The sequence below is a fragment of the Tupaia chinensis genome, unplaced genomic scaffold (genome assembly GCF_000334495.1).
Source record: "Tupaia chinensis unplaced genomic scaffold, TupChi_1.0 Scaffold000303_1, whole genome shotgun sequence".
Taxonomy (NCBI): Eukaryota; Metazoa; Chordata; class Mammalia; order Scandentia; family Tupaiidae; genus Tupaia; species Tupaia belangeri.
The window spans coordinates 1,204,843-1,223,761 of record NW_006159793.1 but is presented as its reverse complement, the minus strand read 5'-3'; the positions used below and the strand labels follow the sequence as shown (position 1 = coordinate 1,223,761).

The 18,919-nt window shown below is 49.4% G+C and overlaps 1 long non-coding RNA gene across 1 annotated transcript; it reads right to left on the bottom strand.

Annotated features, from left to right (window-relative positions):
• Positions 1 to 16,342: 16,342 nt before the first annotated feature.
• On the bottom strand, positions 16,343 to 18,244 carry LOC114008197 (uncharacterized). Its single transcript, XR_003549759.1, has 2 exons — positions 17,879 to 18,244; positions 16,343 to 16,665 (listed from the first exon to the last, which is right to left on the bottom strand). It is a non-coding gene; the product is annotated as an uncharacterized LOC114008197 (long non-coding RNA).
• Positions 18,245 to 18,919: the final 675 nt, after the last annotated feature.

Below are 18,919 nucleotides of genomic sequence, written 5' to 3'. Positions count from 1 at the left end.
CGATCCCACACCTTGGGGATCCGAAGGCCAGGCTCCTACTCACGTAACAATGCTGCCTTCCTCACTGTGTATCAAAGCTGCCCGTAGGCAGCGTGGATTGGCCATCTCGGAGTTCGCAGGGGCATGTCCCCAGCCACCTGCAGGGACCACCATGCTCATCACAAGGCCCTTCTCCACGAGCACGGCTATGGGAGGCCAAGACGGGCTGTTAAGTGGAAAAGGGCCGCTAATGCTGTCTGAAGTTTGTATCTTTCTAAAATGCTGGATGGAGGGGTAATTCGTATCTCCATAGATTACTGCTGGAGGGTTATATAAGAGAAGATTGACAGTTCGAGGGGACAGGAATAAGGTGTCAGTTGGGGACACAGAGAAATCAGTGAACATGTACTTTCTATTTAACGTCCTTCTTATTTTCATTTATCATATACATGCTTCAACCCACTTTTCAAAACCTAATTCCCATACCACCTCCTCCATGTAGCCTGCCCTGATTGCCCCAGCTTGTCTCTCCTCTCAATCTCTTTGAGCACAGAAGCCACAAACCTGCCTGCTCAATGGGCATACATATCTGAGCCAATCAGGCAGGAGCCTCAGGGCCTGGATCAGTCTGATTTTCGAGGTCTCCCTCCATCATCCTGAGCCAGAACTGCTGCTGAGGTGGGAGCACAAAAGCCCTGGCGAATGGATCATAATTTTGCTTTCTATCTTGGCCCCTGGCCTTCTGAAGCCAAAGAAGTTGGAAACCCTAAAATGGAGCTTGGGGGTGGGGAGGAGAAGAGGAAAGCAGAGAATCAGAAGGTAAGTTCAGCTGCTGGAAGTCTGCCCGGGGCTCATCCCTGGGAAATGACTCAAGCACCGCTCATGCCAGCAGACAGTCCATTTGGGCCCTGAGGTCACCAAAGCTCGTCATAGTCCTGCTTATTCAATATAGAGGTGCGTGAAATAAAGCCACTGGTCTCATCCCGGGACTCAGGAAGGGTAGGAAGGACAGGGATGCAGGTGGGAAATCTATCTCCCATTCCCCACCCAACCGAGCACCGAGAAAGTCTTGGCTGTGGCTGAGGCTAAGCCAGGACAGACCTGGCTCTTGGCCTTGGCAGGAGCTTAGCAATTGTCCCGTCTCATCTCGGAAGCTGCAAGGGGTCTCTGTCCTCCTCGGCACCCAGCTCCTGCCTGAGGACCTCTGAGAGCTGGGTAATATTTGGCCCTTAACAGCTTCCCTTTCTGAGCCTCTCCTTAGTGACCCGTTCTTTACATACCTCGTTTGTACTGTCCATCAATCAGCCAAGGAAGGACAGGTAGACAGACCATCTAGTCCATCCTGCAGGTGAAGAAACTGAGCTCCAGGGACACCGAGTAATAGGTCACGGAGCTCAGTTCATGATGGACCAAGGTCTGCTGGCTGCCTGGGCCACCTCGAGGCTGCCGTGGGGAAAGAGCCATGTGACTACAGGCGAGCAGCTCAGTGGCCTTAGGGTCACAGAGCTGGGGCTGTGTCTTCTCATTCGCTCAGCAGGCTCCCAGCTCACGAGGCAGCATGGGCAAGGTGAGTAGCCACTGGGCTGCAGCCTTACCTCTCTGCCTCTCATCACACACTCCTGGGGCAAGCAGCGGGGGTCGGGAAATATTTGAAGGCAAGGGACAGACATGGTACCGCTTGTCCGAATTCCACGTTAGTTCCCAAGATGTGCCGTAACAAAAGACTAAATTACTTACTTAGTAAGGAAAACATTCTTCTATGCTAAAAAGCAAGGTATGGGCCCAGCCCCGTGGCCTAGTGGCTAAGCGAGCCAGATCCCATGTGGCTGACCACATGGTTTGAATCCCGGCCCAGGAAGCTTTAAAAACATGCTGAACACATGTACGTGTGTGCCTCAGATCCCAACAGGATGGAAAAATCGAGGAGAAAGGGACTACAGTGGGACCATTCCCCATAGCGGGGTGCTTTCTTCCTCTCCTTTCTGGCCAGCACACACATGCACAATCTACAAAAGATTATTTTAAAAATAAAAAAGGCAGGGCGAGGTAGGGACTAGAATGCAAAAGTTGCATTGATTTTTTTTTTTTAGATAAAATATGAATGTTTTGGGGTCAGCAATTCTCAGACCTGGCAGCTTGAAAATCACACCGAGTACCCAGGCATGGGTGCCCAAAATCCTAGCAGGAGAATGGAGGGGAAGGGACTGCAGCATGGCCATCCTCCCAAGAGATGATTTCCCACTTTCCCCCTCACTGGCTTTCTCTGGCGATTATACACGCCCTATGACTCAAACCTAAAAATAAATAAATAAATAAATAAATCACTCCAGGCATGTGTGCCCAACATCCCAACAGGAGAAGGGATCGTGGCATGGCTATCCCCCTGGGGGGTGATTTCTCACTTTCTCTTTTCACTGTCTCTCTCTGTCTCTTTCCAGTGAGTGCATGTGCCCTGGCCAAAAAAACAAAAAAAAAAACTTAAAAAAATAAGTTGCATAAAATGTTTAAAATAAAACGCAAGCTTATAAAGAAAGCCAATAATATAAAATAAATTTATAAAATAGCAAAAAGAGTGAGTTTATGTTATAGTAATATGTCTTCTTATTAACATGTTAAATAATGAGCTTTTGTGGCAAGTCTAATAATTACTCATAATTTCAAAGTAGCAATGAACTTAAATATTTCTACATCTCTGCAACAACTGTAATGTGAAATGAAAATATTTGTGATCCCTACTGGTGACAAAGTCACAGGGAGCATGAATACTTTTCTTGTCACCTGCATTCATAATGAAAGGAAATGCTAAATTCCAGCTAGAGGTTAATGCAAAGAAAAATGTCAATTTTTTCCCACCCGAGCTCACAGACCCCCTAAACGTGAGCGAGTAAAGCATGTTACACAGGACCCCACGTGCTCTGTCAGTGTCCTTCAGGCCTGGCTGGTTCAGGCTGCGCCAGGCTCTGCCCCGACACCATGGGGCTCAGGTCTACCCATGTGCAATAGCAGAGGAGCACATTTGGAGCATCCCTGAGCCATCCGGGCTCAGGACAGGATGTGGGTCATGCGAGGCTGCTGGGTGAGTGGGGAGGTCCTTAAGCTAATCCAGAAGCTTAGGCTGGAAGAGGGTTAAGCCCCAGTTAGACATGCACACAGGCTGTCTCAGCTCAAAGCAAGCTGTGTCCTTCCATGCATTAGCCCTGTCCTTGGCTATGCTCGCGAAGGAGCCCTTTCAAACCCCGTTTCCTTGACATCTCCACCTGGTGGTTCACCAGCACCTCCATCTATGTCCAACTGGGATTCTGTTTCCACCCAAACCTGTTTCTCTTTCGGCCTTCTCGTGTCAGTCAAGGGCAAATTCTTCATCCAGCCGTGCAGAAGCAAAACTTAGGATTCCTCTTTCTTTACCCTCCATGCAGTCCATCAGTTGGTCCTGTCTGCTGCCTCACAAAAAAACAATGCTCTTCCCTCCATTGCTGGCGTCAGCACACACTGCCATTTTCTCCTGCGGGGACTTCCCACACTTGCACACTCCGCTCTAAGTTAGCCTCTCCCAAAACAGCCTAGCTCATCTTTTAAAAACGTCAGTCTGGCATGGTGGTTAAGGCACTGGAGTCCTACATGGCCGACCAGGATTGGAGTGCCAGACCTGAAGGCTTGAAAATCGCACTGGACACCCATTCGTGCATGCCCAAAATCCCAGGAGGAGAATGGAGGGGAAGGGCTTACGGCATGGCCATCTCCCCTGGAAGGTGATTTCTCACTTTCCCTCTCACTCTCTTTCTCTTCAACGAGTGCATGTGCCCTGTGGCAAAAACCAAAACCAAAGTCAGTCAGACTGCAGCCCCTGTCCACTGTTGCAAATGCTTGGCAAGTCTCTTCTATGGCACTCAGAGTGAAATACAAACATCCACGGCTTATTAGGCCCATGTCTACCTTGCCAGCATCTTCTCCTGCCACTTTCTGCCTCACTTGCCATGCCCCAGGCATCCTGGCATTTTTTTTTTTAAATTTTTAATGCCAGAGGGCACGTGTGTGCACCTGAGAGAGAGAAAGAGGCCTGGTCATGCCGCAATCCTTTTGCTCTATTTGTCCACCCTGTCAGGTTCCATGGCACACACGCATGCGCGCCTGGTGTACTGCTGTCAGGGCTGGGATTCAAACTGCGGTTGACCATCTGTGCACTAGGCTTCTTTGCACAGCGCTTAACCACTTAGATATGGGGTGGGCCCATCCTGACCTTCTTTACACTGGAGTTCAATAGCTGGCCACTGCCCTATGGTCTTTGCATGAGCCATTTTTGCATGGCTGGCTCCTTCCTGATATTGAAATCAAATGTCTCCTCTTTCAAGAGGCCTTCCTTGACTGCTCCCTCGGAAATGACCACCCCTCCCCACACCATCACAGTCGCCATCACTTGGCTATGTCCTTCCTGTCTTCTTCATGACATCACTGAAATGACCTTGTTCATACTGTTCCTTTGTTATTTGCCCATCCCCACTAGCAGGGAAGCCCTGAACACGGTCTTGCTTCCTGCCCTACCTCGGCACAGAGCAGGCATTCCAAATTGTATACTTCGCGTGGGAAAACGAGCTGAGCTCTTAATCCTCCCACTTGGTATTATTCCCATCTTACAGAAGAGGGAACTGAGAAGGCCCAGTGAGGTTCAACAAATGAGGAAAGCCAGGTTCCTAATCACGGTATTGTACTGCTTCGAAAGACCAAAACTGGGGGACCAGCAGTTGGCGTAATGGCTGTGTCACTGGACTCCCATGTAGTCGACCGCAGTTCGAGTCCCGGACCCAGTGGCTTGAACTCACGCTGGGCATGTGTGCATGCGTGCTCAGGATCTCAAGAGGAGAATGGAGGAGAAGGCGTTGCAGTGTGGCCATCCCCCGAGGGGTGATTTCTCGCTTTCTGTCTCTCTGTCTTTCTGGTGAGTGCATGTGCCCTATAGCAAAAAAAAAAAAAAAAAAATAAATAAATAAATAAAAAGTAATGCAGTACTGATATATACTATAACATTGTTGAACCTTGAAAGCATTATGCTGAGTGAAAGAAGTCAGTTATAATATACCTCATATTGACTGAATCCATTTATCTGAAATGTACAGAATGGACAAATCCATAGAGACAGGAGGTAGATTAGTGGTTGTTTAGGGCTGGGGGCGGGGGCGGGCCTAGGAGAGTTGCAGTCACTGAAAATGGTTATGGAGTTGCTAATGCAGGAACTAAACATTTTAAAATTAGGTGATATGTTCACAACCCAGTGTACTTTAAGTGGGTGAATTGCAGTCTTTCAGTTATATTGCAGTAAAGCTATTGTAAAAAATAACTCCATTAATAAACATCTTTTAATGGATAGAAGGGATCAGTATACCCTTCTGTCTGGATTGTTCCTGATTCTTCTGGGCAATAAGATTCATTCTGATCAGATTCTTCTGATTTACTGAAGTTAAAGGAACCTTACAAAACAATGTCATGTAATGGATGTTGCCAAGGAGTTCATCTCTCTGTGATGGTACAATGTCATATTCAAGAAGCTTACATATGTGCAAGGAAGTTGTAGGTATCCCCCTTCCTTAACATGGTATTCTTGGATCATTTCTCAGCATAATAAAAACCATCTATGAAAAACCTATAGCTAACATTATACTAAAAACTGGTACAAGACATGGCTTGCCCACTCTCTCCACTCCTTTTCAATATAGAGCTGAAAGTCCTAGCCAATGCAATCAGAAAAGAGAATGAAATAAAAGCCATCCTAATAGGAAAAGAAGAGGTGAAATTATCTCTATTTGCAGATGACATGATTGTATACTTAGAAGACCCAAGGGTATCTATGAAAAACTCCTGGAAATAATAAATGAATACAGTAAAGTGTCAGGATACAAAAATCAACATACACAAATCTATACCACTTCTATATATCAACAAAAAGCAGACTGAGGCAGAACTAAAGAAAGTAACCCATTTACTATAGCCACAAAAAGTATGATACCTAGGAATAAACCTCACCAAAGAAGTCAAAGACCTACACAAAGAAAACTATGAAAAGCGAAAAAAAAAAAAAAGAAATCAAAAGGGACACAAAAAAAGGGGAAGGACATCCCATGTTCCTGGATTGAAAAAAATTAACATAATCAAAATGGCAATTCTACCCAAATTAATCTACATATTTAATGCAATTCCAATCAAAATATGAGAGAGACATTCTTCATAGATCTAGAAAAGACAATCATAGAATTTATCTGGAATCATGAAAGTGGAGTGGGAGGATTATCACTACCTGATACCAAAATATACTATAAAGCTGTGATCATCAAAACAGCATGGTATTGGTTGGGAACAGCAGATGACATAATGGCTATGTTGTCGGACTCCCATGTAGTCGACCGTGGTTCAAGTCCTGGACCCAGTGGCTAAAACTCACACTGGGTGTCTGTGCATACATGCCAAAGACATGGAGAATGGAGGAAAAAGGATTGCTGCATAACCATCCTCCCTGAAGGGTGATTTCTCACTTTCTGTCTCTCTGGTCAGTACACACTCCCTATAGCAAAAACCTCTTCAATAAATAAATAAATAAATAAATAAAAACAGCATGGTATTGACACAAAAACAGACATGTGGACCAATGGAATAGAATAGAAACCCCAGAAATAAACTCCAAAGCTTATGGCCAACTGATTTTTGACAAATAATACCAGTCAATCCACTGGGAAAAGGAAAACCTCTTTAGTAAGTGGTGCTGGACAAACTGAGTATCCACCTGCAGAAAGATAAAACTGAATCTCCATCTTTCATCATTAACAAAAGTAGAATTGTAGACCCAGTGGCTTGAACTCACGCTGGGCATGTGTGCATGCGTGCTCAGGATCTCAAGAGGAGAATGGAGGAGAAGGCGTTGCAGTGTGGCCATCCCCCGAGGGGTGATTTCTCGCTTTCTGTCTCTCTGTCTTTCTGGTGAGTGCATGTGCCCTATAGCAAAAAAAAAAAAAAAAAAATAAATAAATAAATAAAAAGTAATGCAGTACTGATATATACTATAACATTGTTGAACCTTGAAAGCATTATGCTGAGTGAAAGAAGTCAGTTATAATATACCTCATATTGACTGAATCCATTTATCTGAAATGTACAGAATGGACAAATCCATAGAGACAGGAGGTAGATTAGTGGTTGTTTAGGGCTGGGGGCGGGGGCGGGCCTAGGAGAGTTGCAGTCACTGAAAATGGTTATGGAGTTGCTAATGCAGGAACTAAACATTTTAAAATTAGGTGATATGTTCACAACCCAGGAGAGAGAGAAAGGAAGACCCAAAATCGGAGCTTGCAGGTGGCAGGTGCTAGACTCTTACATGGCTGTCTGCAGTTCGAGTCCCACACCTGGCGGCTTGCTTTCTCACTTTTTCTCTCTCTGTTCAAATTTAAAAAAATAATAAGTAAAATTAATTTTTTTTAAAAAAAGAATATTAAAAAAGACCAAAATCATTCCTGTACCCCCCAAATCACCCGCAAACATTTGATGGTGACCCAGGCCTCATGTTCTGTGGCCTCATGCCATTTGGAGGATGCTGCCTTCCTGGACCCTCTCTGCGTCAGGAAGCAGGTGGCAGGCCAAGCACACCTGGCCTCGGATTTGCATGTGGTGCCCTGGAAGCCCATGCTCTTTTCTCCCCAGCTGCCTTTTCTGGGCCTCTAATCCCCAGATCAAGTTTCCAGAGCTGTGGAGTGTCCTCTGCTCAGGAAATTCCCCAGGGAACAGCTGGGCCAGGGGAGACATGCCCAAATACAAGTACAGAACCTCAGCTAGGGAAAGGCTGTGACAGCCACCTAGTCCAACCCTGCACCTTTTGCTGTAATCACAATAGCTCCAGGTACCTCGTGGGGTAGGTTCCCTTTTTCTCTCCATTTTATAGGTAAGGGAACTTGAGGCCCAGAGAGGTTTGCACTTTCCTTGGAGACACCCAGCTAAGAAGGCAGCTGAGCTGTGACAGGCACCCAGGAAGAACCTCCATGCTGGACTAAGAACAAAAGCCTTTGTTTCCGAGCTGCCCAAGGCAGGCTCAGGTGCCAAAATGACAAAAGAGGAACTTGAAAGGCAACCTCAGTAGCAAGGAGGTCTGACTTCCCTACTGTGGTGGAAGGAAACTGAAGCCAGAGTGGGAACACCCTTTATGGAGGAGCTATGTGATCCTCTGGCTACATAAGCTGCCTTGTGTGCGTCCCCATGGTCCAGGTAACATGCATCAGCAGGGCACAAGCCCCCCCCCCCCAGGACCCAGCTGAGCTCTTTAAGTGCAGCTGGGAGCTGGGAGGCCCTGGTGCTGCATTTCAGTCTGGTTCTGGCAGGAAGGGCAGGTGCTGTGCAGACGATGCTCCATCGCTCCGCCAGCAGCAGGCTGAGAGGCAGCCGTGGTGCAGGAGCTTCCATGTTACCATTCTAGCCTGCCCCCAGGGGATGGGCCTGGCTAGGACAACAGCCTCCTTATATAGGGCAAAGCAGGAATCCCTAACTCAGAGGCAACTGGCACAGAAAAGGCAAAAGAAGCCGTTGCCCTTTAGAAGCAAGCATATCTCTTCGCCACTTCAAGGCTTAGAGATGTCTGCATGTGTGCGTGCATACGCGCACGTGAGTGTAATGAAACAGCAAATCAAAACACGTGCTCTGGCCCAGGTTCTCTGTGACCAAGCTCTGCCACCATATGCTCCCGAGCAAGTTTCCTTACCACCGAGAGCCTCAGTTTCCCCACAGAGACATGCAAGACAGTCTAATGACCTTTTGGCCTTCACATTGGATACTTCTATGAAATCTAGACGGTCTAAAACCTTACCATGCTTTAAAGCACCAGCATGGGGACGACGCCATCAGCCAGTCTGCTTAGAAGGCTTTCCCTAAGAGGACTCACACCTCCTGGGTTTTCGCCAACAGAAACCCAACTTGAACCCCTCCATAATAGCTCCCAGCATCAGAAGCAGACAAACTTTTTCTGGAAAGGGTCAGATAGTAAGTTTTTAGACGTCTGAGCCAGAAAGTCAATGTTACAACTACTCAACCCTTTGGCACTGTCACTCTCTAATGCAAGGTCAACCACAGACACACAAGCAAGTAGGTGCGGCCAGGTCCCAATAAAACTGGCTTTTGCAGGCCAGTCAGTCGGAGTGTGTGTGCCCCCCACAATCTTCCCTCCCTGGCAGTTAGGTGCTCAGTGCACATCTTCCTGCTATGAGCCTGAGCTTTTCAGGAAGTCCCACTTCTCTGCTTAGGTGCCGTTTCTAGTCTGCAGTGAACTGGTCAAACAGATCTCCAAGCATAAGGAAGTTCCGAGTCACTGGGCTTGGACGGAGAGTCACTCTGGGGACAACAGTGCCTGGGTTTTGTGCTAAGGGTTGGGCTACCACAAGGTTCTTCCCCTGCAAGCTTCCAGGGGGCTGGGGCTGTGGGATGAGAAGTGTCTGAGGCATCAGGATGCAACCTGCCCTCCCCACAAGCATGTGGCCAAGTGAGGCGAGGCAAGGGCATGCTTTCACACCATGCACTGGGGGTTTTCAGAAGCAGAGGATGCTTGGATGAACCGACTTCCTTCTGCTCCCCCCCGGGACTTGGTGATGTAACTGTTTCTCCCTCTGGCAGGAAAACATCTCCTATGAGTCAGGGGCTCCTCCTGGCAGGGAGAAAACACTCCCCTGCCCAAGAGCTGCCCTACAGCATCTGCCCAGTTCTAAGGAAGTCAAAGAGGCAAGAACAGGCAAGGGCAGCCGCCCCCACTGTATATATGAGGGGATCCCCCAGACCAGCAACAGCAGGGCTGTGCAAGGGAGGGAAACAAGGGAAGCCAGAGGGAGGGAGGATACTCTCCCAGTGCCCTGGCTCCGCCTCTTCCCTGCGTGGACAGTGCAGCCAAGGATGCTGGGCCTCAAGGCTGTGGTCACTGTCATCTTAACTGCACATCTTTCAAGATCTTCAGGGAGAAGGGCATGAACTTCTTTTGTGGGGCCCCAAGGGCAAGTATAAAATACCAGGGGGTAAAAGTCATATTTCATACATGGAAGAATGTTAAAATGAAACTGGCAATTTCCTGGGATTTCTAAAGAAATGGGCAGTGCAAACTGCAGTGGGAGCTCAGGCACCCACAAATGCAGGCTGATTTAGTGAATTACCGGCTAAGTATTCATTATCTGACATGTGTGAGACCCGGAAGGGGTTTGGATTTTTCAGATTTTAGAATAATTGCGTACACAGAATGAGCTATTTAGGGATGAGACTCAAGAGTAAACACGAAATTCATTTATGTTTCACGCCTACCTTGAACACATAGCCTGAAGGTAATTTTATACAATATTTTTGCACTACAACCCGTCACACAAGGTCAGGGGTGGAATCTCCCACTTGTGGCATCATGTCAGTGCTCAAAGCGTATGGGTTTTAGAGTATTTTGAACCGTGGACGTTCAGATTAAGAATGTTCAAGCTATAATACAGCTATGTAAAAAGTCTACATTCTACTCTGGCTCTTCGCCTTCACCAGCGAGTTCTTTAAACTTCACAATGATCCTCAAGGCAGAAAAGAATTGCATTCCACTTTGCAGGTGGAAAAACTCAGGCACAAAAACGTTGTAACAGAGAGGCAGTGGTAGGATAGCCTTTCTCAGAACCCCGGCCTCCTAGGGCCAGTGTTCGTGTTAAACCACATTCCTTAAATGCAGCCCAGAATCCAAGCCCCATTTCCATCCCAGTTCTCTTCCTCTCAACCCTGCCCTGTGAGGAGTGGGGACCCCACATCTCAAAGGAAGTGAGGGAAATCTCTGTGCCCGCTCCACCTCCATTGTGCTCAGAAGAACCAGAAGTCTCCTATGGGAGACGCAGAAGAGCTGGTCTGCCTTCCAAAGGACTGTAGTGTAAGATCTATTCGTTCATCCCATCTTACAGTTTCGTGCCCCTCCCTTTACTCTAAACACCCTGTACCTTCCATCCCTCCACCCCCTCCACCTTCCCCGCCAGGTGACTTTATTCTCCCACAACTTCTTTAATACCATGCCGTTCCAAGTCTTGCCCGAGGGATACCCCCTGTCCGATGACACCCCTCCCAGGGCTTCAGCATCTCTTCCCTGTACAAAGGGAAGCTTCAAACCAAGGCCGAGGATTTATGATGTGTGTCCTGGAGTCCAGGTGTTTATGGAATAAGTACAACTTTTATAGTCGTATCCTTTTATATGTAAACGGAAACACACAGGGAACGGGGATAAAGCTCTCCTTATCTTAATCTGTAAAAAGTTGTAAAAAGGGAGGAGGAGTACTACAGGGCACCAGACCGGACTAATCAGAACCGCTCAGCTCGGGGCTTGCATGCGAAAGTCTGTTTGCAGAGGAGAGACAGGGAGTCCCTACAGTAAAAAACTCCTTGCCAGCTCTGAGACTCACTACCATCCATTCTGCAGAAATGGACTTTTGCCATAAAAGACAAGGCTCTCCGGGCAATGAACTGACAGAATTATAGCACCGGGTGGCTTTTCGCACAGGTTGGCTCACCAACCCCAAGCCAGAGTGGCCATGCTCCAGAGCTCCACACACGCCTCCAGGGAGGGGGAACTCGCGAGGCAGAAGGGGGTCCGCTCTATAAGCTCGTAAGCAGGAGCTCAGTATGGGCATCTTGAATGGCCTTTCTGCTGCCTCAAAGGTTGGGAGTAAGGTGGCTCAGAAAGAGAAGCCGAGGAGAAAACTAACAGAATCAAAGAATAAGGACTGGGTCTCTAACCACTGGTACAGACCCTTCCAGGAAAGCTTTACAAAAAAATGTGATTCCTGGGGCCCAGCTGGTGGTGCAGTGGCTAAGGTACTGGATCCCACATGGCTGACTTTGCAGTCTGAGTTCTGGACCCGGTGGCATGAAAAACACACCAGGAATGTGTGTGTGTGTTTGTTCAAAATTCCAAGAGGAGGGAACCAGCAGTTAGCGTAATGGCTATGTCGCTGGACTCCCACGTAGTCGACCGCGGTTCGAGTCCCGGGCCCGGTGGCTTAAAACTCACGCCGGGCATGTGTGCGTGCGCGCCCAAGATCGCGAGAGGAGAATGGAGAAGGGACTGCGGCGTGCCCATCCCCCGTGGGGGGTGATTTCTCGCTTTCTGTCTCTATGTCTCTCTCTGTCTGTCTGGCGAGCGCATGCGCCCTATAACAAAAAACCTCTCAAAAAAAAAAAAATTCCAAGAGGAGAATGGAAAGGGATTGTGATGTAGCCATCCCCCCTGGGAGAGGCATTATCTCATTTTCCCTCTCTTTCTCTCTGTCTCTCTCTCTGGCGAGTGTATGTGTCCCATAGGAAAAAAAGGAAGAGAGGACCAGCAGATGGCATAATGGTTATGTGGCTAGACTCCCACGTAGTTGACTGAGGTTTGAGTCCTGGATCTGGTGGCTTAAAACTCACACCAGGCACACATGTGTGTGCATTCCCAAAATCCCAAGAGGAGAATGGAGGAAAAGGGATTGTGGCGTGGCCATTCCCCTTGGGGGGTAATTTCTCTTCTTGCTTTCTATCTCTCTGATGAGCTCATGTGCCCTATAGCAAAAAATCTCTCTCAATAAATAAATAAATAAATAAATAAATAAATAAATAAATAAAATGCAGAAACCTGAGTCCTACCCCCAAAGGCTTGAATCTACTTCTCGGGATGACCCAGGAATCTATATTTTAAAGCAAACTCCCAAGCTCCAATCTGTTTACTTCACACCCCCTATAGACTCCCAGGCCTCACTTCACAGATGGGGTCACTGAGACACCCCCCCACGCATAGAAGAACATGTACTTGGAGGACCGACGGGAAAGCGCATCACCAACGTGGGCTTCGTCACTCACTTCTTCGCCAATCTCGTCAGGCCCTGAAACAAGGGCACTTGTACGCTCTCAGATGCCTGAGCCTCGCGTCAGATCCCTGCCAACTGTGCTGCTTTTACTATGATTTCATAAGCCTCCAGGAAGCAGGCTGCAGACCAGCTCACTCTGGATCTGGCTGGTTTGGGACTGCAGCAGCTTGGCAGCTTGGACAGGGAGTGTGGCTCAAGCCACTGACTGCGGAACAATCTGTGCAGGGAGGCTGAGGGTGGGGGTGCAGGGTGAGCAGAGGGGTAAGCAAGCCCCACATTCTGGGGTCTGGGCCAGTGGTGCCTTTCACTTGCCCAGGAGGGAAGACCCTGCCCGGGCTGACCAAGGCATCCTTATAAATGCTACTTCCGAGAGGCCCTGGCCCTGAGAAGGGCAGCCCGTGCCTACCATTTCCTTTCCCTTTGACCTCTGCACTTCATCACCATCACAACCAAACCCCCTCATTCTTACTTCACATGCTACCAAGCCCCTCAGGTTAGCCGGTTATTCCCCACAACAGTCTCGCAGAGTAGGTACAATGATCTTTATTTATAGATGAGGAGCCTGAGGTTCAGAGAGGGGAGGTGATGTGCCCAAGGCACCCAGCTGGGAAGTGACTGGAGATGGGGTGACTCCTTAGGTTTACGCTTCCACCGGTTCCTTACCTCCATAGCACACCAACTTGGCCTCCACAGGCGTTGTTAAGAAGGGATTGGATTAGCAGGGCATTTCTTGAGCAAGAAAGGATCTGGAGGTGCTGCTTTGGGTAATCCCTTTCAGGTGCATGGCACTCTGCAGTGACAATGAGGAGCACCATAGGAAGAGATTGGGAACAGCGACACCAGAGCCACGCTGCCCGGGTTGGAGCCCTGCTCTGTGCAGCTGTGCGATCCTGGGCATGTGACCTGACATGTGTGCCCAAGTGTCGTTTTCTATAAAACGAGGATAACAATAGTAACTACTTCCTAGGGTTATTTTGAGGATGAAACGAGGATGTGAACAGAGCACTCCGAACAGTGCCTGGCACGTAAAAGTGTCCTTTCACTGCTTGCTGCTATTCTAAGAACGACAAAATGTTCTCACATCTACTACTTCACTCGATCCTCCTAACAGCGCTACTTGGTGCAGGGGACTGAGCGTGTGCCCCACTTTGCAGATGAAAAAAGGGAGCCTGGGCAAGGAAAGTGATTTCCACGAGGACGTACAAACCAGTCGTCGAAGTCTCTGAGTTCTCAGGTCACCTCCCAGGCAAGCCCCCGTTTAGCATCTGTCTCTTTTGAGCACTGTGGCTGCCCTCGTTTTTCTGTTCGTCTAAAGTGAGAGCTGGGAAAAGTACAGGAAGGGCTACTGTGTGACAAATACACCACCCCTTTCAATGTCCTTGCCCACGGCAGACAATACTAATTGATCACAGGCCTTTTCCCTGCTGGGCTGGAGCACGGCTTTGGACTCTCCCACCCAGAACTCTTGACAGTCATTGCCAATTGATTACAGATGACCAAATTCAGTGCTTCTGTTGTATTGACAGACTCCTCTACCTAAATGTGGGTGATTTCTAAATGTAGTTATGATTCGGAGACGGCGTGCTCAGAGCCCAGTCCACATCCCCACGTGTGTCAACCTCCCTGAGGATCTCACTGACAGATCACAGAGTCTGTGGGCAGCATGTGATCAAAGCAGCCTTCCTCGTTCTCCACATCCAAGAAACTGGATAGATTTCTAATAGATGCCTAGCTTAGAACCGGCCCTGCGGCCTTGCCTTCATGACCACCAATCACACCAGCAGACGGGTGCTCTTCACATCCCACATCACCAGGTCCTCTGCCGTCATGGACACGATGGAAAGTGTGATCGTTTGTTACTAATCACATTTTTACATCCCAACCTGGAGATTAGGGGCTGAGTATAAAAGTGGCGCAGTTCAGTGGACGTACAGGTCGTTACTGCTCCGCCATCGCTCTGGAAAACGATACCTCCCTCTCCCAGTCAGGAAGGCTGAACCCACAAACACACTCTTGCTCTGTGGTGGACACATGGTACAATTCTGGGCAATCATAGAGCCATCTTTCCAGCCATGAACAGTGGCTCAGGGCTAAACATGTGTCCCCAATCCAGACAATGAGCGTCAGCCCCAGGACTTCAGCTGATGCTTTCTTTCATTTTATTTATCATTATTGTTGTTATTATTATTATTTCATTTTTTGGGGAACAGGGCACGCATGCTCACCAGAGAGAGAAGAAAGTAAGAAAGCAAGCCGAAAGGTCTGGAACTTAAATTGCAGCTGGCCACATGAGGGCCCAGTACCTGAACCACCGTGCCACCTTTTAACAAGTGTTCTCTGGGACTGCCAAGTGGCATGGTGGTTAAGGCACTGGACACTCCCACACGGCCAACCATGGTTTGAGTCCTGGACCTGGTGGCTTGCTTTCTCCTTTCCTCTCTCTCTTTCTCTCTCTCTCTGTGTGTGTGTGTGTGTGTGTGTGTGTGTGTCTGGTCAAATTAAAATAAATGAATGAATGAATAAATGAAATAGAATAAAATAATTTTTTAAAAAAGCGTTCTCTGAACATGGTTGTTAAGCTGATCATGAGAAACCCGTGGCTATTTTTTCCCCGTTGACTGAGAAGCACCTCTGTGAAAACAGAGTTCCACAGGGGAAAGCAGAGTTGGGAAATGGCGCTCTTAGATCCAACTGAACTTAAATCCCACTTTTCGACTACGGGAACCAATCAATGCCTCTTGGTGGTGACTGTGAATCAGCTGTCACTTACAATCCGAGCAGGCCTGACAGTTACTGTTCACATTGTGATGTGGACGGGTTCACATTGTGATGCGGACGGCAGACAATTCCCAGAGGCTTGGGGCAGCCACAGCATCTTCTATCCAGGCCACAGTTGGTGGCAATCGGGGCAGCCTGTGTTCTCGAACAGGTATGTTGTGGAGAAAAAACAAAGCTTTAAGATTTACTAAGCTTCGGGACCAGTAGTTAGCGTAATGGCTGTGTCACTGGACTCCCACGGAGTCGACTGCGGTTTGAATCCCGGACTCGGCGGCTTAAACTCACGCCGGGCGCGTGTGCGAGCGTGCCCAAGATCCCGAGAGGAGAATGGAGGAGAAGGGATTGCGGCGTGACCATACCCCCTGGGGGGGGGGTGATTTCTGGCTTTCTGTCTCTCTGTCTCTCTCTGTCTGTCTGGCGAGCGCACGCACCCTATAGCAAAAACCTCTCAAAAAAAAAAAAAAAAAAAGATTTACTAAGCTTCTGGGCTGGTCTCATAGCCCAGTGTTTAAGGGAGCCAAATCCCACGTGGCCAATCGCAGTTTGAATCCCAGACCTGGAGGCCTGAAAGGCATGCCAGGTACTCATGTCTGTGTGTGTCCAGAATCCTGACAGGGTGGAAGAAATAGGAGAGAAGGGACCGTGGCATGACCATGCCCCACTGAGAGGGTGCTTCTTCCCCACCTCTGGCGAGTCCTTGCACCCTCTAGCAATTAAGAAAAAAAAAAAAAAGAATCACTAAGCTTAATCCTGTGTTTTCCTTCTGATGTCCTGTTTGTACTAGGGGCTCTGGACACTTAAGACTGGCAAGGCCTGAGACAAGGGGTTTCTGCTCTGCTTCTGAGTCCAGAGAGAGGATTCGGTTTCTATTGAAAGGAGCAGGTCTTTATTCATTTGTTTATTCATTTTACTAACATGGACTGCTGTTTGATTGTCTCCAACCCTCTGAATTCTCCACTTTCTCTTCTCCTGAAGCTATGCCTCCCCTTGACCTTGTCAATGCTCAGTTTCTGCAAACGGTCCGCAGCATGCATGGAACAGGAGTCACCTGTAAGGCAACGCGTGACAAGGGCGTTCGGGAAGGCATCTGTACAGACGTTGGCTGCTAGAGCTCGGCTCTTAGCCCGGGGCCTCTTCCCACTGAGAATGGGTATCAGGCGCCGTCCTCAGCTTGCCTTCTCTAAGCGCCAAGCCCGGCCCAGGCCCTTGAGCAGCTAATGTCATAGATGTGGGGGAAGGGGCAGCACCTCTCCTCTGGCTTCACCTAGTGCCAGGGCAGGTTTGCTGCTACCACCCGTGACAGTCACATTAACCCACCATGGGCTCCGCGGACACTTGGATCACTCATGTGGCACCATGAGACCAAAAAAGAAAGAACTGAGAGGAACTCCGATGGTCGGGGACCTAGGAGGGATGAGAGCAAAGTCTGCAGGGCCAGCCCCTGCTGGGAATGCCAGGGCTCAGTAAGGTTGGCATGTGCCCTGAGATCACGGGGCTCCACTGCAGGGCGGTAACATGAGATCTGCACTCTGGCCGACAGGTGGAGATGGGGACAAAAATGGCAGCAGGAGGCCCAAGTAGATGACAGCCCCACAGGCCAGTATGAGAGCAGCCCCTGCATGGGACGAAGTAAAATGGAAAGCATAGCTCGGACCTGTTTGTGATCTAGGCTGGAGCAGGGTCGATGAGACTCAGCGATGGCTGGGCAGCAAGGAGAAATTAAGTAGGGCTCCCTGGTTGGGGGCTGCTGCAAGCGGGGGGAAGAGAGGAGACCCAGGGCTAAGGAGGGCTGAAACGAGGAGCTCCATTTCAGACACACACTGAGTTCAAGGTACCCCAGGGCAAGTGAGCAGCGTGGCCAGCCTCGGTGGGTAAGCCGGGGGGTCTCCCACACCTACCTCGCCCGGGCTCGGCTGGCATGGGCATGAGCATGAGTAGGTATGCACAGGGTGGGGGAAGGAGGGGTGGGTAAGGACACGGTTACCACAGGGCTCCCGTTTAGGCAACACCACCAGGCAGACTGACAGGCTCTCTTATCTGGCCCTGAGAACACTCCTGTGAGGCTGAGGCTGGGGTTCTCCCCAGTTCACAGAGGAGGACCCTAAGACCCAAAGAGGTAAGTCGAGCTGTCATAGATGTGCAGGTAGGGGCAGCTCCATCCTTTCCTCTGGCCTCAACTAGTGCCAGGGCAGATTTGGTGCTGCCGCCCGTGACAGTCATATTAACTCACAATGGGCAGTGCGGACACTGGGGTCACTCACATGGCACCATCAGGAGACCAGAAAGAAAAAACTGAGAGGAACTCCGACTCCAAGTCACCGCTCCCGTCCACACTCTGTCTCGCAGGTCCCATGCAGACACGGGGAAGGTCACTTGATCCCCTTGACCCTGACCCGTTACTCTCTGTATGAAAACTCCTCACAGCTTTAACCAAGTTTCTGACGGGGTAAAACAAGGAGCGTGGGCCAAGACACCATGACAAACTCTACAATCCCACCAGTGGCCCGCATCTACAGGAAATTAACTCACTGGCTTCTGCAGCGTTGAGTGTGGCAGGAGGGGACCAAGGTGCTCTGGGGGGTGAGGAAGGTCTGGGTAGTCCTGCGGCCCCTCCCTCTCTTATTCTAGTGTGACAGCGACACCAGGAGCCAGGACTTCCGGCCCCACTTCAGGGACCTGAGCACCCTCCCATCTCTGCCCTAAGTCCCCAACCTTCTGTCTACTCTGCCAGATCAGAGCCATGGGCAGGAGACAGCCCCCCGGCTGCCTTCACATAAGCCCTTTCGTCCCTTCTTCCTTTCTGTCCCCCTACTTCTGTCCCAGCAGATACTTGGCAGCCTCCCAGAGGCCCACAGGGAGGCAGGAGGGAATGTTGAGCATCTGGCCAGAGCCCAGGCCAACCCCGTGGGTTCATATTAGGCCACCTGCTAATGTGCGGGACCCTGGGGCCAGTGGCACTGTGGTTGGCTGGCAACCCCAGGGCCTCGTGACCCCAAATCCCAGCTATAAATAGATGAGAACCTATCATCCCCCTGCCCAGACCCAGGCTCCCCTCCCTCTTGGCAGAGAATGAAAGGGCGCCTTCAGATGGTGCAGAAGCCCAGACACCCAGCTCAGCTGCTCTGGGCCCAAACCTTCTGCTGACCTCAGGGAAAAGACGCTATTCTCTAGAAATCCAGGGCTCTGTCAATTGTCCAGGCCCTGCTCAGCCCACATCCTGTCTTCTTCCCCCAATAACTCTCCTGGTGTTGCTACTGTTTCCAGCCCCCAGATTTCTGAGTCATTTGGAGCTCACTTTAACA